The sequence below is a fragment of the Artibeus jamaicensis genome, unplaced genomic scaffold (assembly GCF_021234435.1).
Source record: "Artibeus jamaicensis isolate MK-2021 breed Jamaican fruit bat unplaced genomic scaffold, CSHL_Jam_final contig_851, whole genome shotgun sequence".
In the NCBI taxonomy this organism is placed as follows: domain Eukaryota; kingdom Metazoa; phylum Chordata; class Mammalia; order Chiroptera; family Phyllostomidae; genus Artibeus; species Artibeus jamaicensis.
The window spans coordinates 6,427,354-6,455,222 of NW_026521986.1; the positions used below are offsets into that span (position 1 = coordinate 6,427,354).

At 43.6% G+C, this 27,869-nt stretch overlaps 1 protein-coding gene across 1 annotated transcript in view; it reads right to left on the reverse strand.

Annotated features, from left to right (window-relative positions):
* The window catches only part of SPTB (spectrin beta, erythrocytic), a 118,464-nt gene extending 98,798 nt beyond the window's left edge, over window positions 1–19,666 (reverse strand). Inside the window, exon 1 of the mRNA XM_053673288.1 lies at window positions 19,453–19,666. The gene's annotated coding sequence lies outside the window, so the exon portion shown is untranslated. The remainder of the gene's footprint in view (window positions 1–19,452) is intronic.
* Window positions 19,667–27,869: the final 8,203 nt, after the last annotated feature.

A 27,869-nucleotide genomic window follows, 5' to 3' on the forward strand; every position in this document is an offset into this window, starting at 1 on the left:
ACCCTCTAGGCAAATACTTCACACTCATGGAATTATAGCAAATGTAGCCTGGTCCCTGGGCTTCTGCTCTTCCCAAAAATAGAGTTTGGGACGGCAGGAGCTAACCTTCCTAGCAAAGGGCCCTCTTGTTCATTGGGCATCAAGGAAATCCCCCAGTGACATGAACGAAGCAAAGAAAGTGCATTCACACCCAGAGAGCTTTCAGGAAACAAGATCCTCTCTTATCACCATCAACAAGGAGACTCATCTTTCACCAACTCATTGAATGAGCCCCTTTGTTTCCCCTAAAAGATCATCATATATTCTTTCCCTGCTGCTACAGAAAGTCCAGGTGCCCCAGAATCAGCACTGAGAGGCGCAGGAGGAGTCCCAGTACAAACTTACTCATCCACATTACAAGAGGAGCAGGAGCTGAGCTGGCAGGGCACTGAGAAAAGAAACGAGCAAGAGTGTGGCGGTAGGAGGGTTTGCTTTATAACCATGCTTCCAAACTCAGGTGCGTCACATGCACAACATGTCCCACCACAGATCATTAAAAAAGGAGAGAGGAAGGACGGGGCCTGCTTCAGGATGCTGTGGGACAGGGACAGGAACCCTGTCCGTGTGTTGACAAGTACCCACTGATCTGTCATTCTCTGTACCTGCCTCTGGTCAAATAGTCAACATAAAGTCTCTGTCCTTCAGGATTGTAGAGTCACCTCAAGCCTCATGGACAGGTGGGATGCCACTGTGTTACCCATCATGGTGCCTGCACGCAGTAGGGGCTTGGCAACTGCTCACGAGCTTACTCTGTTCACCAGTGTCAGGGCACAGGTGCAATGGTGCTGACTGGCTGCCCTGGCACTTGTTGCTTTCCTGCCTCCCAAAGACTTCCACCATCCAATCCACTAGTCCTTTCTCATCCCTTCTTACCCTCTCATCCTAACTTGCTTTCCAAGGGTCCCGCCCTGTCGGCTCATAACTCACATTCTCTAGCACACAAAAACTTCCCTTGACCTGTCTCCAACCATCCTTTGTCCATCAAGTTCTCAGAAGAGCCGTCTGCGTTCACTACCTTCTCCTCCCCGCCACAGCTTCACTCTAATTCCTGACAACTGAATTGCACCCTCCACTAAAACTGCTTTCGTGAGGGTCACTCGAGCTTCTCACAAAGCTATTGGCCTCCTCCCAGGTTTTCTTCTTAACCTTCTACTGTGTTAGATACTATTAACCATCCTTTTCTGGAAGCTGCATTTCCATGGCTCTGTTTTCCTTTGGCTTTTCATCCTCAGTATAATGTTACAAAACAATCTTATTTTCTAGGTCCTCTTCCTCTGTCCATCCCTTAAATGTGGGCATTACTCAGAGTTCAAGTCCATTCTCTTCCCTCATGGGATCCTCTCCCCTTGCTGTGCTGAGAACTGTCAGAATGGCTCCCCAGTTCCAGACCCTCCGGGGCTCCAGATTCCTTACAGTGATTCCACTCAAGTTTCTATTGAACATGCTGAACTTTTACTTTATACCCCCTCCCCACCCTCAAAACTGCTCCTTCATTTAAGACATAAATCTCAGTGAATTAGCAACACTAACCTCCTGGATACCTGAGCTAGAAAACTCTAAATCATACTCAACAGCTCCTTCCCCCTCCCCTCCGCGCCTTTGGGCACCATGCACCTACAAGTGAATTTTAAGGACCCGCAAAAATGCTTTAAGACGTGAAAAAATTGGCACCAAAGTATAAAATTAATACTGTAGAATCAAAATTAAGAATAATTCCAAAATCCCTTCATGCTTTTGACAGCACAAACATTATATGTGATGTAGGATTCTGGTAAATTTTAATACCTTTGGTCCTTTATATGACAGGGCCCACAAAAGCTGACAATAGTTCAGTCCTTCCTCACATAGAAAGTTCAGATACTCTGTCTTCTCAGAATCTCTTGGACTCACCTCTTCTCTTCCATTCCCATTGTCCTGGTTTAAACCCCCTTCATCCCTTCATTATATCTCTGTAAGATGTCCTAAACACAGCTGATAGCACATCACCGTCCTGTTAAAAAATTTTATAGTGTCCCTAGGACCTAAAAAATAGTCATACCTCTGTGCTTGTCAGCTTCAGAACTCATCAAACCCTTTGGTACACCATAGTAACCCTTTTGTACTCATAGCATTTTGATGAGAAAAAAAATGTTGTGGGACTTGTCACATTTGCTAGAACTTGTATGAGTTATGATGCCGTCCTACAAGAGAAAATGCTCCATCGTTCAGTACTGGTCGGCTTTGGCACTCATTGTAAGTTCTGGAATGAGTTAACAATGAGTACTGAGATACCACTGTATAAACTACAAGCTTTTTATATGGCATTCAAGGCCTGCTACAATCCAGCCGCAACCTACCTCTTGGGCCCCTCCATCAAAACACGCTCCCACTCATTTTCTGCTGCAAACCACACCAGACTCATCATGTCCCATGTGCTTGCCCATGGAACACCCTCTCCCCAACTCAGCCAGCGGAAAACTTGCACTTGTCTCAAAAGGACCAGTTTAGCTGGCTATTCCTCAGTGAAGGCTACCTTCCCAGGATCCTTAGCCCCAACCAGTTCTAGCTTCCCAGAGACAGTGGAAGACAGTGGAACAGTTTCCACAAATCCACTTGCCTCACTCTGCCTTGTGTTACACTCAATCTCCTGGGTGGCTGTCCCCATGGCAAAACCACAAAGTCCCTCAAAAGCAGAGAGCTGTGTCTTAGTCAATCGCCTGTGTTTTCCACACAGCCAGTGCATAAAAAAAGCAATGCATCCTGAGAAGCAGCCACCTCCTGTCCCTTCTCTGCACACCATCTGTCTCTGCTTCACTGCTACTTGGTCCTCCTTATCATTGCTGCCTGTATAGTGGACCCTTAGCTAGATCTAAACCAGGAAATTTTGCAAGCTATGAAAAACACTTAGCTTCGGATCCACAATAACCATTCTTCTTTGTGTTTTAGATTTTAGATGGTGAGAAAGAGCATAGGCTTTGGGGTTAAGCAGTCCTGGGTTCAAATGTGCAGTCTGGCATTTAGTTGACTGTGTGACTTTAAGCAAAGTTGGCTTGAAAAACCCCAGTCTCCTCATCAGTAAAAGGGGAATTACTCTAACTCAGTGCACCGTAGTGAGAAGTAATTGAGTTAAGGCACTTAGAGTCCCAAGCATGGCATCTGGCACAGAACAGAGGCCCATAGTAAGTAGCAGCAGGAAACAGGAAGAGGGTCTCAGATTTCTCAAACCATTGGACCTCATCAGAAGTCATTCCCTTCCCTGGATGCTCATATAAAACAGGAATTCTTACACTGGCATCATAAATTCAAAATTTGGTGGTGCTGCTTATGTCTTAAAGTCATCGTGGGGAAGTAGAAGGGGCATAGGATACCATGCAGCTGTTAAGAATGAAAGAGGTCAATCTCTACATCCTGATACAGGAAGACATCTGAAGTGTTTCATCATTAAGTGAAAAGGGCAAGTTGTAGCACAGCATGAAAAATGAATAGCCACAACATACATATATATACACATTTGTGTGTATGTTATATATAGACACACATATGCACACAGACATACACTAACACAAACACATACCTAGATCTATGTGTATATGTTTGCCTGTATCTAGAAAATCTCTAAGGGATATATGAGAAATTGTTAATAGTGGTTACCTCTGGTAATAAGTCTACAAGTACCATTTATACTCTTCTGTATGACTTGAATTATTTTTACCGTGGGTATGTGTTCATGTTATAATTTTTTAAAACCTGTTTTTAAAAGCTGTGGGAGAAGGAGGAGGGGGAGAGACAGGGAAGGAGGAAGGACTAGGTCATGGATGGAGACCTGAGTCCACTTACAGTCCTGCAGTTAACTAACTCTGTGACCTCAGGCAAATCGCCTCCCCCCACCCCTGCCCCATGGATCTCTCCCTCACTGTAAATTAGGGGAGTTGAACCAGACACCCTCCCAAGATTTCTAGGTTACTAGATGACGTCTGTAAGGTGCTCTGAGTACATTTTATCCATAAAACATCTCTCTCTCTAAGACGTTTTGATGCTTTAAGCATCAGGCTTTAAAAAAGAAAATTACACTATTTCATTTTTTACCTTCTCACACTTCACATAGAAAGCACTCCCACCATTTACAGATAGAGAAACCAAGTATAGACTGTAATGATCACTTGCTCACCAAACACACACTGCTCCCTAGACTCTGCTGTTTGCAAAGAATTATGACACCAGGAGCTTTATAGCTCCCAGTTCATTCCATGCTTCTTCTGCAGAGGAGGCACAAGGCTCATGCAAAACAAGCAGAAGGCACTGTTTGCTGGAGATGGGGTGAGATGTAAAGTGACTTCCTCTGGGTCAGAGCTTATAACAAAGCTCACTCCCAGCACACCGCGGAAGTATTGCCCCCTTGGGATCGACTCCACGTCTTTCTCCCCACCCAGACTGAAAGCTTCACCTTGAAGATGCATTTCACTGCAGTCATTTTTCTGAGCGTTTTCTGGGTCAGAAGTGGGGACAGCAGCTAAACCGAGGCTGCTGACGGAGTTGCTACGCTGAGGGCACGGTACTGAGTTAGCTGCTCTACCCACCCAGCTCACCCAGTGACTGGCTAGTCGAGTACTTTTCCAGTCTCCTGGGCAAAGTGACTTCACACCGCTTTGAAAGCAAACAATCTCATTTGTCTTCATAGGGGTGGGCCTCTGCCTTGCAGAGGGTACAGACTTCCTTTCCTCAGGACAGTTTGCTTTGATTCTACCACAACACCTCACTCCCTGGGCCTATAAACACCCCTACTCTTCTGATAACTTCCCACACTGAGGAACCCTCCTGCTTCAGACTTTAGGATGAATGTCTGGACATCAAGATTGTCCAGCAGTGGCAGAAAGCATGTATACAGAGTGCTCATATCCACCTTGCAGAGAAAGGCAGAGCCTGATCCACCAGCCCTAACAGTAGCCTAGATTTTAAGTAAGAAAATCCCAGATCAGAGCACAGTTAAATAGTACAAAGTAAACCAACCCTGAAAATAAAAAGGACTTCACCCAAAAAGCATGCTGCCAGACCACGATCCAATACTCAGCCTGTGGGTAACCTTTGCTGTGGCCCCTAGTAATCCTTGACATGGCAGAATCATCACTGGCATCTGTTGCATTCTAGAACTTCTAGAAGCTGCTATTAGTTGACCCCGCCCTCACTGTCACCTCTGGATCAAGTTTGCTGACTGATGTCTGCTTACCACTGGCCTCATTAATGCCCCTTGGCACTCACTGGGACTTTGGTTGTCTTGGCCAATTCCCTTCATTTGTCTCTCTACCTTCGGGTCCCTCACACAAGGCCTAACATTGTCCTCTGCCCTTCATTATTCCAGGTATATCTTTCCAAGACCTTCCAATCATCAGTTCATCTCAGACCCCCTTCACATATTTATAAAGGCCTAGCAGCTCCTCTCACTGCCTTTAGAAGCTAAAAACCAGCTGTCAGTCACTGTACACAGAACGCAGCAAAAGGAGAGAGCGGTTAGATTGCAGTGGGAGTGTATCCCTGACAGAGAGTTTTGTTGAAAGAAATGAAACATTCTCAAAGGCCTGAGCAAGCAATATTCTGGTGAGTTCAGCCACTGGTGAAAGTTTTTGTTTGGGTAAGACAAAAATGAGGGCAGGACAAACCGACAAATAAGTGCTAAAATATTTTCCAAGGTACTTTCTACTTTGACATGGCTTAAGCACAAACAAAAGAGGATAAACGCATCCAGAAAAAAAACCCCAAACCTCTATATAGGGATTTTTGGTCTCTGTTCTGAAATGCCTTTCTTAGTTCTTCGCCATTATAAAACAGATCATGTGTATACAGTCTGAAACACCCACTCAAAGAGCCTTTCATAGCTGCATTCTGAGGGTCAACCTCAAACATTCACTGAAAAATGAGGTGGGAGGGACTGTATTCTAGATGAATAACTAAAGTTTTCTAGCAATAGAGCTACTCTGATGAAGTTAGTTTAAAAATCAGCTGCCATTTTTCCTTTGATAAATGGAAAGCAATTGGGGAATATTGGGGTGGTTAGATAACCTCAGGGCAAAAGCATTCCTCATCACTCCTTATCTGTACCCCATCGACAGTGAGCACGTTCCATTACTTTCGGTACTGAGTATTCTTGAAACTTCCCCTATCACCCAACTGAACCAGCATTTCTTAGGCACTGCACATTAGCCAAACACTGAGTTGGACTCTGGGGTCCTATGGACACCACACAAATATTCCTTCTTCAAGGAACTCATAATCTCGAGGACAGTAAGTCCTGTACACAGCCAACCAGGGGACGATGTGAAAAGTGACAGCTTAAGGACTCAGAGGAGAGAGTGGGTATCTTCCTGGGGTAGGGAAGAGGGAAAGCATCAAAGGGGTTATGTTGGAGCCAGGACTTCAAGATACGTATAGAAGAATTCAGGGCCAAGGAGAGGGAAAAAGATATTCCAAGCTTAGAAAAGAGTAAAAGCAAAATCATGGAGGCATGAAAATGCACCCCAAGTTTAAACAGTCACAAACCTCCAATAATCCCAGGGTACGTGGAGAGGGAACAGAATGGGAGAAGGAGGTTGAAACAGATCATGAAGGCCCCACCTGCCTGTTTAAACTTTATTTTGGGGAAATGGGGAATCATTTAGGATTTCAAAGCAGTTGAATGACTCAGTCATAGTCATGCTTTTAAAAAAATAATTCTGAGGTCAGGGTGTGAGATGAGTGGCTAAAGACCAACTATTCAAACATAAGACAAGGAACAGTGGAAATTGAAAGACAGAAACTAATTTGAAAAACTTAAGGAAAAAATTGCATAGGATTTGACAGCCAACTGGATTTGGAAGTGTGAAAAGAAGAAAAAACAAAAATTTGCTGAGGTTTTTACTTGGGAGGATGGTGACACCCTGAACCCAACTTTGAAAACAGGCAGAAGAGCAGGTTTGGGGGTGAAGGAGAAAGCCAAGGGGTCCTATTGCTACATGGTGAGTTGGAGACCTTTGGCTGCAATCAAATGGAGACAGTTGGCAGACAGCTGTAATGCAGATCTGGAACTGAAGAGGGAGGTGGGAGCTAGAGGGAAGGACTTAGATGCATTGAGAACCCCAACAATCAAAGGCTAGTTGAGAGGAAGAAACGAACAAAAAGAGAAGCAATGGTAGGTAAGCTGGGAGAAAAGAAGGAGAGCCCAGGTCCTAGAATCAAAGGGAGGGCATAGTTCCAAAGCAAGAGAGTGGTTAACACAGTGAAAGATTGCAGAGAAATTGAGAGTTGGGTGTGGAGGGCAGTCATCACATGTAACGATACCAGACCTTTCCTTAGGCAGCTGTAGTGCAGGAGTGTGTGCGTGTGTGTGTGTGGAGGTGGGGGATGCTTCCTGACAGGGAGCACACTGTGCAGTGGTTATTAACATCTTCATCCTTAGGTGTCACAGAAGTGCATCGGAAGTAGAGTTCTAAGCATGAATTATTTATTAAAAACTAATGAGGGGATTTGAGCCTATTAGGTTAAAACATTGCAAAGATAAAGCAACATAAACAGGTATACAACTAATTACTCTTCTAATTTCAGAGCAGTAAAGATGCAGGATCAAAGGGAAAAAAAGAAACTCTTAGAATTTCTTCTAAGAGGCAGAGACTGCTGACCTCCATCAAAATATGGTGGATGTGGTAATTCTAAGAAAGCATAGAATAAATAAGCACTCTACTTCTAAGCACTCTAGAACAAATACGCCAGGGTTCAAGTCCAGTTTTGATCTTCTAGGTGTGTCACCTTGAGTAAATAAACATCTCTAAGCCTTATTTTTTAATCTATCAAACTAGCATAATAGAAATAACAAATACATACCAAAGTTCTCAACATAGTGCCTAACCTATAGTAAATGCTGGTTCATTATAATAACAACTCATCATTATAATAATGCCTCACCTCCAAGTTAAGATATAGATAAACTCAATTATATCTAACTTCAAATGTTCATTCTTTATTTTTTTATTCAATAACTATGTTTGAGCCACTCCCCTCTATGTACCAACCATGGCTCTAGATGCTGGGCATGAGAGAGAGAGCAGGCACAGACAGACCCAGTTCTCTATCACAAGAAGCATGGTCTGATGGTGTAGAAGACAAGCTGACAATTAGAAAACAAGATAATCTGTCCTGAACAAAGAAATGAGAAAGGTGCTACAAAATAATAGGAGGAAGCACTCAGTCTCCCCTGGGGCCTGGCGAGGGAGAGGGGCTGTCAGGCAGGGCTGCAAACATGAGGCAACACTTCTTCGGCATTGCTAGGAAACCTGCAAAGAAGCTTTTAAGGATAATAATAAATATTAAGATACCATCAGACACACACACCCCTCTGAAAAAAATGTCAGAGAAAGAGAAAGTTCTTTGCCAAGGGCAAACAGCAAGAGAAATGGAGCTGGAAGCAACCCAGGTTCTTGTCATCCTGCTCAAGGAGATATTTTGGCTGAAATATATCATCACATAATATTTACACCCTTTCCCACCTGCATCTGGGTTACATGCTCTACAAAGCAAATTAAACATCTCCTGCCTGTCCTCTAAAAGTCTAAAATTTTCTAATAGGCAAACTAATATAAGAGCTTTGATGACAAACTATCCCCAAATGACAGTGTTCTAAAACAGTTCTGAAGTTCGGCTTTGTCCTCAAGGTGAGGATGTTAATAGGTTTTGCCCTTCCCTTTGGAGATGTCAAACACCAGGGAGAAATATTAAAATTGCATGATTTGAGTTCTCAAAAAATAAAAATAGAATTACTGTATGATCCAGAAATATACTGGAGTATATACTTCCAAGACATCTAAGTATATACCCTGAAGAGGTGAAAGCAGGGTGTTGAAGAGATATTTGTACACCCACGTTCATAGCATTATTCACAATAGATAAGGTGTGACCAACCCAAGCATTTGTCAATGGATGAATGGACTGAATGGATAAACAAGATGTAAACAATACATACAATGGAATATGACTCAGCCTTAAAGGAAGGATATGCTGAATATGTTATATCATGAAGGAACCTTGAAAACATTATGCTACATGAAATAAGCCAGTCACAAAAGACATCGATTCCACTTATATGAGGTACCTAGTTAAATTCACAGAGACAGAAAATAAAATGGTGATTGCCAGGTGCAGGGGGTAGGGAGAGCTAGGTCTAGCTGGGTATAGAATTTGAGTTTCAAAAGACAAAAGAAGTTCTAGAGATGGATGGTGATGATGGGTACCCAACAATGTGCATGAATTTATGCTACTGAATACTTAAAAATAATTGATATGGCCAATTTTATGTTACATGTTTACAATTTAAAACAATAAATTTTTTAGCCCTGGCTGGTGTGGCTCAGTGGATTGAGTGCTGGTCTGTGAACCAAAAGATTGCTGGTTCACTGTGTCCCAGTCAGGGTACATGCCTGGGTTGCAGGCCAGGTTCCCACTGGGGTTGCCTCTTATGCAACCACACATTGATGTTCCTCTCCCACTCTTTCTCTCTTCATTACCCTCTCTCTAAAAATAAATAAATAAAATGTTTTAAAGCAATAAGTTTTTTTAAAAAACGGTGTGATTGACTTGTTCATTAAATAACTCTTCTTGATCATTTAGGAGCCAATGAAAATACCTTGTTTCTGATACTTAGATGCAATGCCCTATGAAGAGTGATAGAGAATTAGACTGGCGCATTAGAAAGTTCTTTATCCAAAGGGGCAGTGTCAGGTACCATTCTCTGGAAATGGACACCTACACAACCCACTAAGAAGGTGGCTTTGTTGGCAGCCATCATCTGACAATTTTTAAAGAATATTTATTTATTTATTTTTTAGAGTGAGAGAAAGAGAGGAAAAAAAAGAGAAAAAAATATCAATGTGAGAGAGAAACACCTATTGGTTGCCTCTCACACATGCTCCAACAGGGACCTGAACCTGCACCCAGGAATGTGTCCTAACTGGGAATTGAACTAGCAACCCTTCAGTTTATGGGCCAGTGCTCAACCAATTGAGCCATGCTGGCCAGCACATCTAACAATTTTTAATAAGATAATCCCCATGTACCAGCACCACTGCATTGGGGGATGATTGTCAAAGTGCACATTCCAAAAATTACTAATTAAACTTCTATTTGCAAAAGCACTAGGCAGGGCTTTATGTAAGACCCACAACTAATATTCATAAATCAGTTTGTGCCATTCAGCAAATAATAGATGGACACAAGAAAAGCTAAATAATAATTATAAAAGAAGTCTATGATTATGTTCAATTAAGCAGTACATGTAATTAGCTCTTTAACAAATTTGTTTTTTTATTGTATTTTTTTTCCATTATCATTTCTTCCCCTTATTCCATCCACTCCCTTTAACAAATTTAGGGAAGAGAGAGATTACTAGGGGCTGGAGTGTTTCAGAAGGACTGATGGGAACTATTCCAAATCTGGGAGGTATGTTCAGGACTCAGTCAGTAGAAAAAAACCTGGTTCAAGTAGAGGGTATCATGGGAAATGGTAACAGATAAAGATAGACAGAGATTGGGGCCAGATTACAGTGGCTCTTAAAAATCAACTTTATGGGTTTGGATTTCCATCTCTACCTGGAGAAAAACCACCAGAGGTTTTTGAGAAGGAGTGTTTTATGTTGTGCATAGTGTTCCAGTACAGGATGGCTTGGAGAGAGAGACCCTTAGCAGATAGAAAGCTGGACCCCAGGCCACTTAAGTATATATCTGGGGGCTACAAACTCATAAAAATGAAAACAAACATGTGCTTTTGCTAGGTTAAAGCTACGACTCTGAAATCTGGCAGGCCATGAGCTGACATCTGCATTGGATTTTTCTTGAAGGATGTACAGGATATGGTTGACACTGGTAACTTTTTAGAAGAAGGAGAAAGGTGGGGGAAGACTTTTACTTTTCATTATATAATCTTGTACAATGTGGATACGCTGAACCATGTGCATGAGTTCATTTTATAATTCAAAAAAGTTTTTAAGACACATCAAAATTACAACTAAAATCTATTTGAAAAAATAATGACAGAACCTACTTAGTGAAGGAAATAGACATACAAATCCAGGAAGCCCAGAGAGTCCCAAACAAGAACAAAAAAGGCCCACGCCAAGACACATCATAATAAAAATGAAAAAGGTTAAAAACAAAGAATCTTAAAAGTGTCAAGAGAAAAGCAGTTAGTTACCTACAAGAGAGGTAAGTAAGACTGTCGGCTGATTTCTCAATAGAAATTTTGAAGGCCAGAGGGATTGGCAGGAAATATACAAAATGATGAAAAGCAAGGACCTATAACCAGGATTACTCTATCCAGCAAAGCTATTATTTAGAATCAAAGCACAGATAAAGAGCTTCCAAGACAAGAAAAATCTAAAGGAGTTCATCACCACTAAACCAGTTATACAAAATGTCAAAGGGTCTTCTTGAATAAGAAAAAAATATGAACAACAAAATCGCAATAAATACATATGTACCAACAATTGAATCTAAAACACAAAATGAATAAACAAGCAGAACAGAAATGGAGTCATGGATACAGAGAACATTTTGACAGTTGCCAGATAGGAGGGAGTTGGGGGAATAGGTGAAAAAAGTGAACAGCTTAAGAGGTGTATTGGTACTTATAGGATAGTCATGGGGATGTAAAATACAGCACAAGGAATATAGTTAATAATATTCTCATAACTATGAATGGTGTCAGATGGGTACAAGATTTATCAGGTGATCACTTACTACGTAATGTCTAATCACTGGGGTGTACACCTGAAACTAATATAATAATGTATGTCAACTAATTGAAAATAAAACATGATTAAAAAATATAAATACATAAAAAGTTTTTTGAAACATGACAACACAAAGTGTTAAAAAGTATTTGGGCTCTAACCAGCAAATTCAAAACATGTCTACTTATAAGTGAAATTTATTTCAATCTTATTTGTACCATATCTTAATCTCTGTCACATAGTGGAGATGTTGTAAGAATGACCTAAAAGTAATAGCAAAGAGTATACAGAACTAACTGTACATTTAAGACTTTACTTTGAAACAAACAGATGTTATGAGCCACCCACAATAAAATACCTCCTTTTTGGTATATTTAAATGAAAAGTCTTTCTAAGTCTATTACAGACCAACTCCTCAATGAAAACAAAAATCAGAAGTACCATCCCACAGTACCTTTGACAAGATATATCCCTAGCTCAGTAAAAGGCTTCGTTGTTCTTCCGGTGCTCAGACCAAAACCAGTTGGATCATCCTTTACATGCCGTTTCTCTCTCGTCCTCTATATCTCAATCCCATTAACTCTACCTTAAAAAATTGACTCAGAAGCCTGCTGTATCTCACCACCTCACCACCATCAGCCAGGCCCATCATCTCTAATCTGGACCACTACCATAGCTTTCATTCCACTCCCTGATTCTACTCTTGTCCCCTACAGTCAGTCTTCCAGAGAACAGATGGAAAGTTCCTCACTAAACACAAATCTGAACAAGTCACTCCCCTGCTGCCCACAGCTTCCAGTGGCTTCCTATTGCATGGCTGAAACCCAAAGTCCTTGCATGACCTCAAGCCTGCATGACCCAGACCCCATTTCCTCTCCAACATCAACTCCTGCATTCTCCCCCTGCTCCCTCCACTTGAGTCACATCAGCTTCCTGACCAATTTGGGACAGGGCAGTGGCCCCACCTCAGGGCCTTCCTTTGCACTCAACCTGAATCTCTTCTCCAAACATCCTTTTTTCTCCTCACACCCTTGCTTCACTTGTGTCTCTGCTCATATGAAAACTCATCAGAGAGGCCCTTCCCACCCATCCTGCTCCAGATAAAACTACCTCCCTTTCCCTTCACACTGCTTTATTTTTCTTTGTAGCACCTGAAATTATGACACCTGCTCACGTGTTTGTTGTTGTTCAGTATCTGTCTAGCTGAACCAGAATGTGAGCTCCATGATGCCAGACTTTCTTTTTGTCATGTACACTGCCATATCCCCAGGGCCTAGACTGTGCCTGGCAAATGAATGCGTTTATAAACAGTTGTTAAAGACTGAAGTACAAATCAAGGCACTCAAGATCACTGGACAAAAAGATTTTTTAAGCCCAAAGTGAGGCCTATGCATAATAACGCCCAGTAAATTCAGAATAAGGGAATGAACAGCCAAAACATCATTGATAGGCATATAAACCCATCATTCATCTATGGTACCCTAGGAATCCACAAGCATGCTTAACATTAAGTTATTGCTTTGAAACATCATCTGTGTACATTCTGGAGGGCCATTCTTGAGGTTTTGTGGCTAAAGAAAGTTTCCTCCTCCCTCTTTCCAGAACTAATAAACTTAAACTGAAAGTTCTGCTGAAGCAAGCAAGCAAGCAAGCGCTGTCTCAACCATAAAGCCTAGAATACTCTGTTACTCCAGGGGTCCCTAAACCCCAGGCAGAAGACTGGTACCAGTCATGGCCTGTTAGGAACCTGGCCACGAGGGAAGCTCACCTGAGCTCCACCTCTTGTCTCCCCATACTCCCTCTGTTCTCAGAAAAACCAGTCCCTGGTGCCAGAAAGGTTGGGGACCGCTGAGTTACTCTATTGAAGAGATCTGGACAGAGCCCCAGCCTTGGATCTAGGAAACTAGGTCAAAGTCAGGTTCTGCCATCATCCACTGGAGAGACTTGGGAAAATCATTATTCACTTCTAATCCTGTTTCCTTAATTGTAAAGTAGAATGACGAGATCTTCTTTGCTTTTTCATGCGGGCATTATAAAATAAGAGGATGTATATACGAAGGCATCCTGAAAACTGAGTGGACTATACACCATCTGTGTGATCATCACTTTGTGCTAGCGGATTTCTAGTTCACACTTCCTTCACTGCCGCTGGTGAGCTTTGTCCAAACACAGATCTGATCAGGTCCCTCCCTTGCTCAGCCTTCACCGATTTCAACTCAAACCTTCAACGTTCTCCACAAACGAACCCAGACTATCTTTATGGCCACATCTCTAGTCCATTTCTGGACTATACCTTACACAGCCACACAGGAGTGAGGACCTACTCCTCACTCCCGAATCTAAGTATGCTCTATTGCCTGTCTATTTCAGACCAAATGCCCAGGACCCCATCCCTGCCCATCCTCCCTTCTTCCATTAGAAAAACCCTAGGCTCTCCCTAACCTGAACCAGATGCTTCCTCTGCTAGGATCTCTCTCAGGTATCCTGTTGAATCACCAGACCAACAGGTCTCCATCTGATCCCTTTTTGTGTCCTTAGCACATAACAGTGTAAGGTACACAGTAGGTGCCCAATGTTTGCTCTTTCTGACTATTTCTCAAAAGGATCTCTCAGGCCTTTCCAGCTCTAACTGTCTATGACTTAGGGCTCAGAGTCTGTATTACAAAAGGCCTCTTCTTAATTTTCCACCCTGAGAAAATATGATAGAAGGTAAATTTGACTAACTATTCCTAGGGGGCCTGTGGAAACAGGCAGGAACTGTGGAGAAGGACAGAATGAGGGTAGGGACGTACCGCTTTCCAGTCCTCACGTTATGTCTTTCAAGTATCCTTTGTTTTACATGAAGTACTATGAATTCTCAAATGAGACTCACTCATATTTTCAACTTACTCCCTTTTAGGATTATGCAAGTTTCTGCTTCTTTTCATGGTGGTGGAAACTTCTGAACTGACTATAATTCAAAGCAATTATTGTTCTTTAGCTGTCAAGGTGCCCCGTTATTCTTTTCATAAATATCCTGGATGATCTGAGCCAAGTTCACTGCAAAGTCTATTTTTTTCGAGCCCTGTGCTTTTTCACTTGCTCAGTTTATAGCATTGAAATGAAAGAAAGAAAGGAGGCCTCACTTTTGCCCCCAGTGCTAACGTGATAAACGTCTGGATTTTAATTGCCCTTGCAATTATACCCTTGGCCAGGTCTGCACAGGTATAGTGTGGAAATTAAACATTATGGCAAAGCCTGAAAAGGCCTCACTGAGGTAGGAAGAAGATGCTTCATTATATTTCCCGCCACCAGAAGAAGGAAAGAAAAAAATCAGAGGTGGTCTGGGAATGTCAAAAGCTAGCCAGGCAATGCATAAAGGAAGCATTTTCTGTCTATGACTGCTGCTAACACTCACACTGTGTGAGCTGTAAAGCTGGGATCCCCTAGTGGTTTGATATTCAGCTTAGGCTGGCTGAAAATGGAAGAATTGGCTCTTTGGCTGTGAATTAAGAAATAAGCACAGCAACAAAGGGAAACATGCTATGACATTTTCTAAATATTTACCAAGGGGAGTTGACAATTCAGTGAGTGTAGCCGGATCTGACAGTGAATTCTCCTGACTGCTTCCTACACCGTCCCTCAATCACCTTCCCATCTCCGAAACCACGTGGCCAGTGCCTTTTGGGGTTGTCAGAGGAAAGCAGCATCTTTGTGATAAACCCAGCAAAGGCTACGCAATGATTCTGGCACACAGATCACTGCATTTACCCTTCCTCCTCTGATTTCTTATCTGAAATAGGGAAGTAACCAGCGAGCTATTCGTAAAAAACTGAGGCCATACAACTGACTTTTAAAACAAAACACTTCTTTCCACAGTAACTTTTGGCTAGTAATATTCATATGGTTTCAAAACCCAGTGTCCATGAACTTCCCTGCCAGTCCTCATTATAAAATCAAATTTCTCATCAGCCCACACAGCGTAGTTATTTTTACTCTCAATCCTCCCAAGTCGATTTGTAAATGTTAATCTGCAGGTTTGAGGTTAGAAAAAATCATATGGATGATGAAGAGATAGACTTTATTTCAGTTTAAACCTCCCACTGTTTGCCCTAGCTGGTGTGGCTCAGTTGCCCGTGTATCATCTGGCAAATGGAAAGGTTGCCAGTTCGACTCTCAGGGCACATGCCTGGGGTCTGGGTTCAGTCCCCAATCAGGTCGGGGCACAAACAGATGGCAGCCAGTCGATGTTTCTCTCTCACATCGATATTTCCCTCCCTCCCCTCTCTCTAAAAAATAAATAAAATAAAATAAAATAAAAAATAAACTCCCCACTGGTTACGTTTCCTACCTTTTCAGGTATTGGATAGAGGGTAAAGTTTGTGTTTGATTTTGATATAATTGACTGAGTTTAGATTAAACAGGTATCCGATAGTCCCAATAATTCCCTAAGGTCCTTTCTCTCCTCCACGGCCCCAGAAATGCTACGTAATTGTTGGTCTTGAGATTAATACCATCTCAAGACAGTAATGTGCATACTTCTTGCATAAAAATACATGCATCTGTAACCCTAACAGGTAAAGGGGAGATTATGGAACAGTTTAGATTTTAATGTACACTAACATCTCTCCCCCCATCTCCAATATATTTTTTTAAAGATTTCACCAAGGTGAAAGTATTGAGTTTACAGTATATCCTCTCAAAATATTCCCCAAAGGGGTGAAAACTTCAGTGTGTTGATTAGGCAGAACTCTAGGAAATAAACTCAATTTTGGCCTCGAGAGAGAGAGAGAGAGAGACAGAAAATAACGGAAATGTAGGAGGCATGTCCCGAATCTGCACATAGACAACCAGGTAAACTGCAGCTAGTCTCACTATTAAACAAGTGACTACACAAATAGGAGGCTGGACTCAGTGACCTCCAAGGCCCCTTCCCTCTCCAATAGCATTTGCCTCATGAATTTTTTATAGTCATCCTCTGTCGTATCACACTGTCCTCATGCATCATCAAGCCCTCCTGGCCACTTCCAGGACTGAAAGGAAAATCTGTTTTCAAAAAAATACATGCTTTGACTACTGCCAAAATTGCAGTTCTGTCCTTGAAACAATGACCTAAACCTCATGGGCAAGGCCAAACACCAATGAGCAAATACGTGCCTGATACCATCTTCAGGTAAGATTTTTAAAGCCTGTCTGATATAAGCAGAATTATTACTCAAGGTCTTGAGATTAGATTGTGAAGCTATGCAATCCTACAACCAAATCTCTCCAACTTGTACTACTATATCCCCTGTTGAGTGTCTACCTTAAAAAGAGGGTGGAACCAAACAGCCGAGTTTGAATCCTGGCCCCACCTCGCACCAGCTGCATGATGGGAAGCAAATTATTTAATCTCCTTGAACCTATTTCCTCACTTGTAAAATGCTGATAATATGAGCTACTTTGCAGAGTTACTGTGAATGAAATAGGCTCATATAAGGAATGAGCATTTACTTATTCATTCTCTCGCTCACACAACAAAGGTTAACCTAGTGTGCAGGCACCAAACTAGGCACTGGTACAGGAAAGATGGAGGGTGGAGGAGAAAGCTGTTACTATGTTTATTGACCAAAAACAGTCTGTCTCCAGAACTGTGGCAGAACCCTCAGATTTTGACTTTAGTTCAAAACTTTCATTCATACCTAGTTTGCCTAAAATAGTCATTTTTATTTTGTCAGATGTGACCCCAGCTAGGAGCCTGCCTCCTGCCATATCTTTACCCGCCCCAAAGCCAATCACCTAGCAGGTGTTCTGCTAGGGGACACCTAGCTGGTGAGCCACACCAGCTAGGGCAAACTTGGAAGAAGCAACAACCAGAGCAAAAGGTAGTATCTCAGCTCTCAGCTGGGCAAGCCACTCGGGAAAACTTGATACGCCTGTGCCACAGGCCTGTCCTGGATGCCGGGGAGTTTTCAGGTGCTTTCAGTTCTACCAGCAGACTAGCTCCTCCCCAATCATTGTGACTGAGCCAGTGATAAAGCTAAGAGCAAGAGCTAATGGGTCTAAAGGCCAGGTTTTCATAATGTAAGGTTTATGTCTTTCAGTTGTGCGTTATTCTAGAGTTTGATCAAGTGCTGTATAAATGACCCATCTCTGAGGAGTCCGTTGTTTCCAAGGCTGGCAGGCTCTTCTTCAGTGTATTCCTTTCCCTAACTGGCCCACAGCCCCGGGGCAGTACAAACCTAGCTATGTTGAGTGCTGGGTGCTCAGTACACTTAACTTTTTGCACCTATCAAAGAAAGAGGTTAAGATATTCTGGAACTCAGGGCTCCTAGCGAAAGAGTAAAAATCTCACCCTGGAATAGGAAATGACCTGCCCTGGGTCATGAGGGTGGCCGGTGGTCAAAGAGGAGATTCTAGAGTAAAATTTGGAACCATCTGTGAAGCTTAGGACAAATTAGTGGATAGTCGAGAGGTGCCTGAAATTTTGGTTTGCAGACCCAACTCCTCTCATTCAGAAGCCACCAGAATCACTTGCCTTAGAAACTGAGGTATAGATCACGACTATCTCAAGGCTGTGGATTTTGTATGGGTGCCTTTTGCCTGGAGGTAATGGCCTAGCCTCTCCTCACAGGAGTTTTAGTGCAAAATCTGTCACTATACTACACACACACACACACACACACACACACACACACCTGTGCATGCCCATCTGATGCATGTAACATCAAACACACACAACAACAACAGCAACAACCCAGTGGCTTCTTTTCATTTTCCTTCAGCAAGTCAACCTGCTGTTATTAACTCCTGGCGCCTCTAACTGCTCACCGAAGACAGTGGTTTGGATATTAACAGGCTACAAATCAAGGCCCTACCCTAAGCTCGTTGTCACGGAAACAGTACTCAAGCCTACAGCTACTTTCCCACCCTTGGAAGTATGGGCGAGTTGGTGGGAGTTGGGGATTGTTTAAAAGCTCCTGTTATTTCTCCCACTTTCTATTTCTCGGGGCCAAGTCGTTGGAGAGAGAGGGACTAGTGGGGCGGTAAGAGTAGGCTGGACCATAGCAGCTTTCAGGAGCGGAACTCTTTGGGCGAGAAAGGGTGGGACCCTTGGAGAATGACTTGAAGCACTCCGATCTCTCTCTCCTCCCTGGGTCTGCACCCGGCCATTCCACGTCGTTCCCAGAGCCCTGGGGCCGCCCTGCTCCCGCTCCGCTGCCTAGACCTGTCCTCCCTCCTAGGGTCCTGGGCTGCCCGGGGAGCGCACAGCCAAGTTCCCCAGAAGAGAATCTGAGCAGCCCCAGGACTGAGAAGCCCGGCGGCGTAGGCAGAGACGGCAGAGGGACGGTCGGATAGGCTAGAGGCAGGACCCCCTTTGCCCCCAAGCGGAGGTCCTGGAGGAGACAGCCCAGGACCAGAACACGCACCCCCCTCACCGCCCTCCCAGCGTCCCCGGGGCGACACTCCAGGATCTGCCTCTCCAAAGCAAGTGCCCAGCTCACCAAGCACCTCCCCAAGCCCACGCGGATTCCCGCGCCCCGGGGTATTCGTTGCCGCAGCCGCCAGGGCCTCCCGGTCCCCGCGACGCCCCCACGCCCCGCACCTGGGGGTGGGCCCCCACCGGGGCCCCTGGGCCCAACGCCTCTCTGCGCTCGCGGCGCGCACCCCACACTCGCGCATCCGCACCCGCGCCCAAACCCCTGGGGCCCCCGGGCCCTCCCGGGACTCACCAGCGTCCGAGCTGTAGCGGGGGCCAGCCCGAGCCCGGGGGCGGTGGCGGTGGCGGTGGCGGTGCAGGGGAAGGAGGGCAGCGCGGGGCTCCAGGCACAGCGGCCGCCAGGCGCTTGGTGCTGCCGAGCCGCGGACCCGCCCAGAGATATAAATAACATTATCTGAGGAGGGACATTCCTGCCGGGGGACATCGCTGCTGCCGGGACCAGATAGTCCCGCGGCGGGGGCGGGGAGGCGGGGCCGCAGCCTCCCGCAGCGCCAGGCCCAGCCCCCGCCTTCCCCACCCACTCCCGCACCTGCCAATCAGCCTCCGCGACTGGGGGCACCTGCCAGGCTCCCGGGGCGGGCTTCTGCCTCCTAGCGGGCCGCCCAGGCCCAGGACACCAGTCGTCCCAGCCTCCGCAGGGCCCCATAGTCGCTCATCTCCCCAAACCGCGCACTACCCGAGCCCCTTGCTGCAGGGAAAAGGGTTTGATTCTGCAGCTCGGGCCTAATTCTTGCGCCCGGAGCTCGGGCCGGCTAGCCTGGCAAAGAAAATGAGCACTTCAGCCTTTCCCGCCCTGAGTCCCCGCTGTATACAGCCAGGTGTTTTAAATATACGGACTTGCTTAGGCCGTAGGGTGGGCGAACCGAGCACCCGGGCAGTGCGCCCCGGTTGCAGCGGTTTGGGCAAGGACTCATTGTCCCCTGGGGCTAGTGCGTTTGCCTGCTCCCGGGCGGGCTTCTTCCCTCTGGCGGTAAGAGAAGATGCTGGGGGCACAGAGGTGGGCGCTGGGCCGGAGGCCCCCCACTCCCAGCCTGTTTCTGTCTGTAAACCTGGCGGAACCGGGGCGGACAGGGCAAAACTGGTGGAGCGCAGCCCGCAGTCCCAAGGCGCTCGCACACTGCGGGGACTGTAATCAACAGGCAAGCTGCCACACCAGCCCACCCGCAGCTCCTGGCCGGCCCCCAGTCTCCAGGTGAGACTCCAGGTCTTCCTCACTCTAAGCCTGGGTGGTGTGGGATGCAGCAGGCCAACGAAACGCTAGAACCAAGGGTGGTGCCAGAGAAGAAAGACAAGGCACGCCCGAGTCACCTCGGGAGAAAAACTAGTAGAAGAACATGGACAGCTTGCAAGGTGGTCCATTTTCGTGACTTTCTTGTGCAATAAAGGTTAACGGTCCTCCTTCTCTACCTGCCTACCTGGAATGGCTTCTCACCAGTCATCAGACCTGGTAATCTCAGGTATTATGGAGATGGCAGTGGAGGGTAAAAGGGCGGAGATCCAGGAAACAATTTTAACTTTGATGCTGCCTGGCGTTCACAACTACGGAACAGTTTTATTCCTGAGTTATCTGCCTGGGAGTATAATTACGCTGTTTTCCAGGATTCACTGGGAACAGGATATTTAATGGCCAGATGTACATGCTTAGTTTATACATTGAGCATCAGCAAAGATATTTCACTTCCTGCAGCAGCCACATTCGTTGAGAGTGGGCAGTTAGACACCGAGATCTGTGAAGGGGGGCAAACTCCATAGCTATTACAAGGCCACAGAACTCTCCTCTGCACTCCCTTATTAAGCTTGATTTCCCAAGGACCCTAGTAACATAGGGAAGGTGAATATTTGTCATCATCCATCAGATTAGCAATGATTCTCCCCTTTTTGATAACATTTAAGAATACATTAATTTATTACTGAGTTATAAGCAGAAAAGATCTTTTTCGTTTAAAAAATTATTTAAGAACCAAGTTCTTGCAAGGAAAACGAGAAAAACAGGCCAACTTTCAAAGCTGAGACAATCATATATGTCAAGTAGAAATCCTTGATCTACTTTTGAACGAAAATAAGAGAGATAATATGTTTTTAGAAGTCTCATGTAAAATAACTTATTAAATCAATTTATGATTCCCTAGACTTACAGATCCACAGCTACATAATTATAAACCTCGTGAAACAGATCATTCTTAGCTATAGGTTTGTGGCTCTAAACTGAGAAATTGCACACAGATTTCTTTGTAGCCTTAAAGTTTATAATTTTTTAACCACGAGAAAATATGAGTATGATAAAAGCACCAATTCAGTGGACAGATTACTCCAGGATTTTACAAACCAGCTCAGCTGCCTTAGTTATCTCCACTTTAGCTGAAAGCTAAATAATTCAATACAACCTCATTCGCTACAGAGGCTGTTACCCTGACAGCATCCCCAAATGCTTTACAGCTAATAGAGTTACAGTGAAATGATGAAGCAGAACTGAGGGAGAGAGAGTTGGGAAGTACAGGCATACCTCGTTTTATGCATTTCGCTTTATTGTGTTTCCTTGGTATTGCATGGTTTACAAACTGACCGCAAGACCCTCCACTAGCAAAACAACTGTTTTTATTTCATTACTTGCTGTTTTACAGTGGTCTAGAACCAAACCCACAGAATCTCCGTGGTTTGCCTGTACAGAGGAAAAAGGCAGTGTCAGATGAGGGGGGAAGTGGTAGAACCAGGGAGTGGGAATTAGACACTGGGGAGAGCAAAGTAGAAAGGAAGGAAAAGCTGATATAAGGGTTGATCATTGAGGTTATGGTCGTGGGCAACAGGGATTGAGTCTGCAGAGACTTCCTAAGAAGAGTACAGAATACCTCCTGGAATTATCGGAAGTGTGGGTGATTGTTAGGGGGCCGCCCCCTCTGACCACCACCCCAGATGGCCATCAGGCAATTGGCAGCTTTGGAAGAGTCCTGGGCCAGGAGAGAAGGTGGGCTTTGAAAACAGATGCCGTCAGCCAGGAAGTGGGGCGAAGCCCTCATTACATCTCTACCCAGCTCCAGCTGAAATCTGTGGGGGAGGCCAAGAGGATGTAAGTCAGGTCATTAGAGAAATCTAACACAAGAAAGAACATTCACTTGTTATCTATTTCTATATCCTCTGAGTTTGTCACACTGAACTTGCATTATCTGATAATAGAGATAATTAAGAAAATAATAGGTAGAGATAGGATCAAGATGGTGGATTGAACACATATTTTTTTTTTCTCTTCCCTCCTAAATCTTAGAAAAAGCTGTCTTTTTTATGTTCATATATATTTTATATATTTTAATTAACAAATTTTTTATTGTTCAAGTATAGTTTTCTGCCTTCCCCCCCCACCCCCGCTCAACACCCCAGGCCTCCCCACCTCCCTCCCCTGTTCCCCCACCATTATTGTCCGTGTATCCTTTGTAATTCCCCTGAAATTCCCTCCCTTCTCCCCTCTGGTCACTGTCACCCTGTTCTCAATTTCAGTGTCTTTGGTTATATTTTGCTTGTTTGTTTGTTTTGTTGATTAGGTTCCTGTTAAAGGTGAGATCATACGGTATTTGTCTTTCACCACCTGGCTTATTTCACTTAGCATAATGTAAAAAGCTGTGTCTTAAAGAGAACCCAGAAATCTAACAGCACAGAGAAATGAGAAAAAGGGAGATCAATTTTCTAAGAATTTTTATGAAATTCTGAGATATTCAAGAGAGAGGCAGTACTGTTCTAGACAGAAACAATCAGGGGAATCAAAACAAGTTCAGAAGGAATAGTTTAGGCAAGTTCCAAGAAAGAGTCAAATTGTACAAGAGGCAGAAGGGGCCCTAGAATAATTCCTCTCCCCTGCTGGCATTGAGGATCAGAGGTCTGCCTGTGGGATAAAGAAGTCAGTGGGGATCCTGGGACCTAAGGCCAGGAACCTCCTGACCGCCTGGATATGAGAGGGAGCCCTCACTGTTTCTGCATAGCATGTGTGCCCTTCCTTCACAGCCCCTGGGAGAGGCTATGATAAACAGACCAGGCAGGCAAAAAGCATTATCAAAAAGAAGATGGGCAGACAATTAAAATCACCCAAGATTTTCGTGGGGGGAGGGAAAGCAATCCCATGAAAGAGAAACACAAAACTCAACTAACAAAAGGAGTATCAGACAGAGGAAACTGAGTTAATGAAAGAAACAGAAGAAATTCTCCCAAACACAGAGCAAAAGACAAGGAAATGAAAAGTTTATGAGATTTTTTTTTTCATGAGTGAAAGCTACAGAGGCAAGATACTCACGGTGCAATATCTATCTAATAAAAGTTACAAAAGGAAAGAAGAGAGAGTAGAAGGGGATAATTCATAAGAAAAAAGTAGAATGGAATTTCTCAGAGTTGAAGAAAAACATAAACTATCAGATTATAAAACCTTACTGTGTTTAGAGCAGGATGAAGATTTTAAAGTATAGTTTACAGGTTTATGTACAGTGTATAGTTCATGATTTTATTTATAAACTCTAAGGACTCAGATTAAATCATGAACCAAAACTATAATAAACTAGACTAACTTGCCATGCCTTGAATTAAATGCTTAAAATTATTTTTACTGAAAAACTTTTTATTGAATCACAAAACCAGAGTTATTTGAAATGAATTTAAAAACTTCCACTTCAAAATGAACGTATGTATCAGAAATCTCCTTGAAAACAGAAACACAGAACCGAATGAACCTAAATGAACCTAAACTTACCGGATGCATGACTCATCCACACCAATAGGTAACAACAATGGAAGCGTCAAGAAGTCAAGAACGGGGTGGAGGGGGGCGGTGAGGTACAGAACAATAGTGCTTAGCGCTTAGAAAACATTAGTTCCCTTCTTTCTCGCCCTTTCACCAAGAGATACTTTTCATAAAACTAAGCTGAAATTTCCATTCCATTCCTGGAAATATTTAGGGGGACCACTCCCTCCGCACGAAGACAAAGAAGCAGAAAAGCCCGCCATTTACCATACAGAGGAGCCAAGGGGGTAGGAGAAAACTTCCCCTCAGGCGCCTCAAACAGAATGGTCCCTGGCATGCGTCTGAAGACCTGCAGTAAGTGTGCAGATACCAAACTGGCCACCCTCGGAAGGAGCCGGCGACCCCAGTTTCAAATTTCTCTCCACCGTAAAGCAAAGAAGCAGAACAAGGCTCACATCCCACCATCCACTCCAGGGCTGTCTGACTTTTGGCCCAGGGTGACTCTGAACAGGGCCCAACACAAAATCATAAATTTACTTAAAACACAACGAGTTGTTTTTGTTTTCGTTAGTGTTTGTATATCTAATGTGTGGCTCAAGGCAACTCTTCTTCTTCCCATGTGGCCCAGAGACACCAAAAGTTTGGACACCCCTGCCAGTCCCTGGGAGCACTAATCAGGGTTTGGAATGGATAAGCATCTTCCTTTTAAGCTCTTCTTCCCTTTTCAGGACTACATTTGCTGTTACCTAAAGGATGGAAGATTGAGCCGATGTAATAGCAGGCATGTGTTGGGATGTGCCAGTGAGCTGGTGCCTGAGGTGCTGATGTTCTTCTGCAGTTGCCTTGTTCGGGCTGTATTACTGTGTGAGGGCTATCCTGACAAATACCACACACAGACTGCCTGGCTTACATGACAGAAATCTATGCTCTCGCCATTCTGGAGGCTAGAAGCCTGAGGTCAAGGCGTTGCAGCCTTGTTTCTTCTGAGGCCTCTCTCCTTGACTTGTAGATGGCTGTCTTCTTCCCGACTTCACAGGGTGTCTACTCTGTGTGCCTTTGTGCTAATTTCTTCTCTTCCTGTAAGGATGCTAGTGTATTGGGTTAGGCCCGCCCATAGGACCGCATTTTACCTTCATCTCCTCTTCAAAGGCCCTCTCTCCAAATATGGTCAGTTTCTGAGGTAGGCGGGTGGGGTGCGGGGGAGTCAGAACTTCAATATATGAATTTGTTTGGTGGGGAGAAGTGTGTATATAACTCAGGCCTCATCTTTTCTACATGAGTTGCTTCTCTTAGACTCCTAACGCTCTCCCGCTCTCCAGTTTCACTCTCCTATTCTTTTTCTACATAGTAGCCAAAGTAGAGCTTATTAAGAGGAAATCTGATTATTCACTCTCTACTTTAAATCAGCCAGTGGCTTCCCATGGCTTTCATGATACAGTTTTACATTTCTCAGCACTTAGCCCAGTGCCTGACACGCAAGATGTACTTAGTGAAGGCAGAAAGGCCTGGAAGTGAATAAGTAAGTAAATGAATTAATGAACAAACAAATAACAAAAGCTAAAAGAGGTTTGTAATCTTGGAGATCAACAAAGAAGTAAGTAATCCAAAGTCATTTCTGTGTGGCTTAAAAATACATATTTGTGATTTTCGCCCATGAGATGCACTTTCCTATTTACTTTTGAGTAAGGTTATTTAAATGAATTCTCATTTCCTGAGACATAATGGGTAATATTTGTGCCTGAATTTCTCTACCTCCGTAGACACTGTGACACCTTCCTACTGAACTGTCTGTGGGTGAGAAATGGAGTTAATTAGATTTTATATCCACACCTACCATCAAGTTCACCTATGGGAGCAGGAACCTAACGTCTTCTGGTGTCCCGTTTATGACGAGGTAGAGCAAATACATCAGTGGTGGTTCGGCTGCGTGGACCTTTGTCCCTACCTGCCTCACCCTCTCTGTGCCGTTTCCGGCCTCGTGCCTGGGCAGTGGCCCTGCTCCAACCCCCACACTCCATCCAATACACCGAAGCCTTGACACACAGGCTTGAGAACATAGAAAAGTGGGTCGGAAAACCTTACAAGCTTTAAGCAATGTTGTTTGACATTAACACTTGGCTATTCCACAAAGTAACGAATCTGTGTGTGGACAACCAAGAGCACCTAAACCTTCAGGGGAGAAATTTCAAAATCAAGGTTGTTAATAAGGAATGACAGCTAGAGTGCTGGCAATTCAACCAATTAAACAATTTTGTGTTTATATGATAATTACTGCCAGCATAAATGGTCTTGTGCTTTTATTTGTTTGTAAGCAATTTCCGAATTCACAATATTTTAAAAATGATATTAGCCAAGACCTTTGGGGAAATTTCAATAAAGTTTGGAAAGATATTGCAATAAAAGACTCCATTACCTCTGCAAAGGCATCTCACTTTTTAATTTTGTGGGACATTTCTGCAGCTGCTCAACTTCTGCTTGAATATATTCAATGCTGTGAAGTCCACCAGAAACTGATTCACTCAAACATGATTTATTTTGTGAAATAACTGGTTCTTCCCCCAAACATCATTTTTTCCTGTTTTCCTTTGTGTATGGCTAATTCTATTTTTAAAAGATTATTTATCAGTTTCTTTTTGCCAAATGCTATATAATCATTTCTATTCAATTTCATGAAATAAATTGCTGTCCTTATCCTTATTGCTGAATAAAGAAACTGAGAATCTCAGAGTTTAAGTAATTTCCCAAACACCACATAACACTCCAAATTCCTGACTTATTAGAGTTGTTTTTCCAGGGAGCAGTGTCCCATAGTTTTTAAGCTAACAGATTCCTATGATAGTTAATGTCGATGATCTATGTTATGGTCTAATATTTTAAGTCCATCATTAAGAATTTAGCCGCAAATTATACTGAGCACATGGCAGTAAGAACTTTGTGCTGCTGGATCTATCCCATCATCACTTTAATCTTCCAAATACACCTACTTAGGCATCCAGCTCTGGACCGTCCACAGCTGAAACAAACAAATGAGAGCGGCAGACTCTTCCATTGGAAGGGTTCCTTTCAACGCTGTGCGTGAGCGGCAACTCCGCCCCTGACCCTGCCTAACCCTGTGCCCCAACTCCCGCTCTTCACCTGTACCCCGTACTGCCAGAAAGTCCGAAGTAGGAGCCTGCCCACGTGGTTTCAGGTACCTGGGATATTCCCTGCCCTCATTCCAAAGATTATATAAGAATCTGCTAACATGTTTCATAACTAAAAACTAACATTAAAATGTAAGTGGCCCTGGGAAGAGTTAAGCTTCTAAGGTGTAGGCTATTGGCTACACCTTCTAAGGCTTGAGCTATTAGAATGAGCAAAAAATGGCACTCAGTGGCATTTTCATAGTCAAGCAATTTTTAAAAAATTTCTTTTGTAAAAGGAGCAAAGCAGGGTGGATTGAATGATCAGGAGACATAGAGTCAAAATACCAGGATTCTACTCACCCTTAAACCTCTCTACGCCACAGTTTTTCTTCTGTTAAATGATGGCATTGAACTAGCTAGTTCCTCTGAGGACTCTTTTAGCTCTGCCTATCTATGCTTTACATTCATAAGAATATACTGGATATGCATTAGTGTTCTTGAAAGTGAAAAATGGAAATAATTTCATTCTTCATCAAAATGAAATTGGTTAAAACCAACTATAGTAAGTATACACACACTCACATAAAACTTCTGTGTAGCTGGTTAAGTGATGATGGGATTTTATATTTATTGATGGGAAAAGATGTCTTGACATAATGGGGATTTTTAAAGTAGACTTCAAATAATTCCTATTTGACTAAGAAATAAAGTATTTTTATCAGGAAGTATACTCCTAAAACTCTTGTTATTTCTAAACAGTGGCACTAAGAGTGTTTCTTTCTTCCTTCCTTTTCTATGACGCTGGGG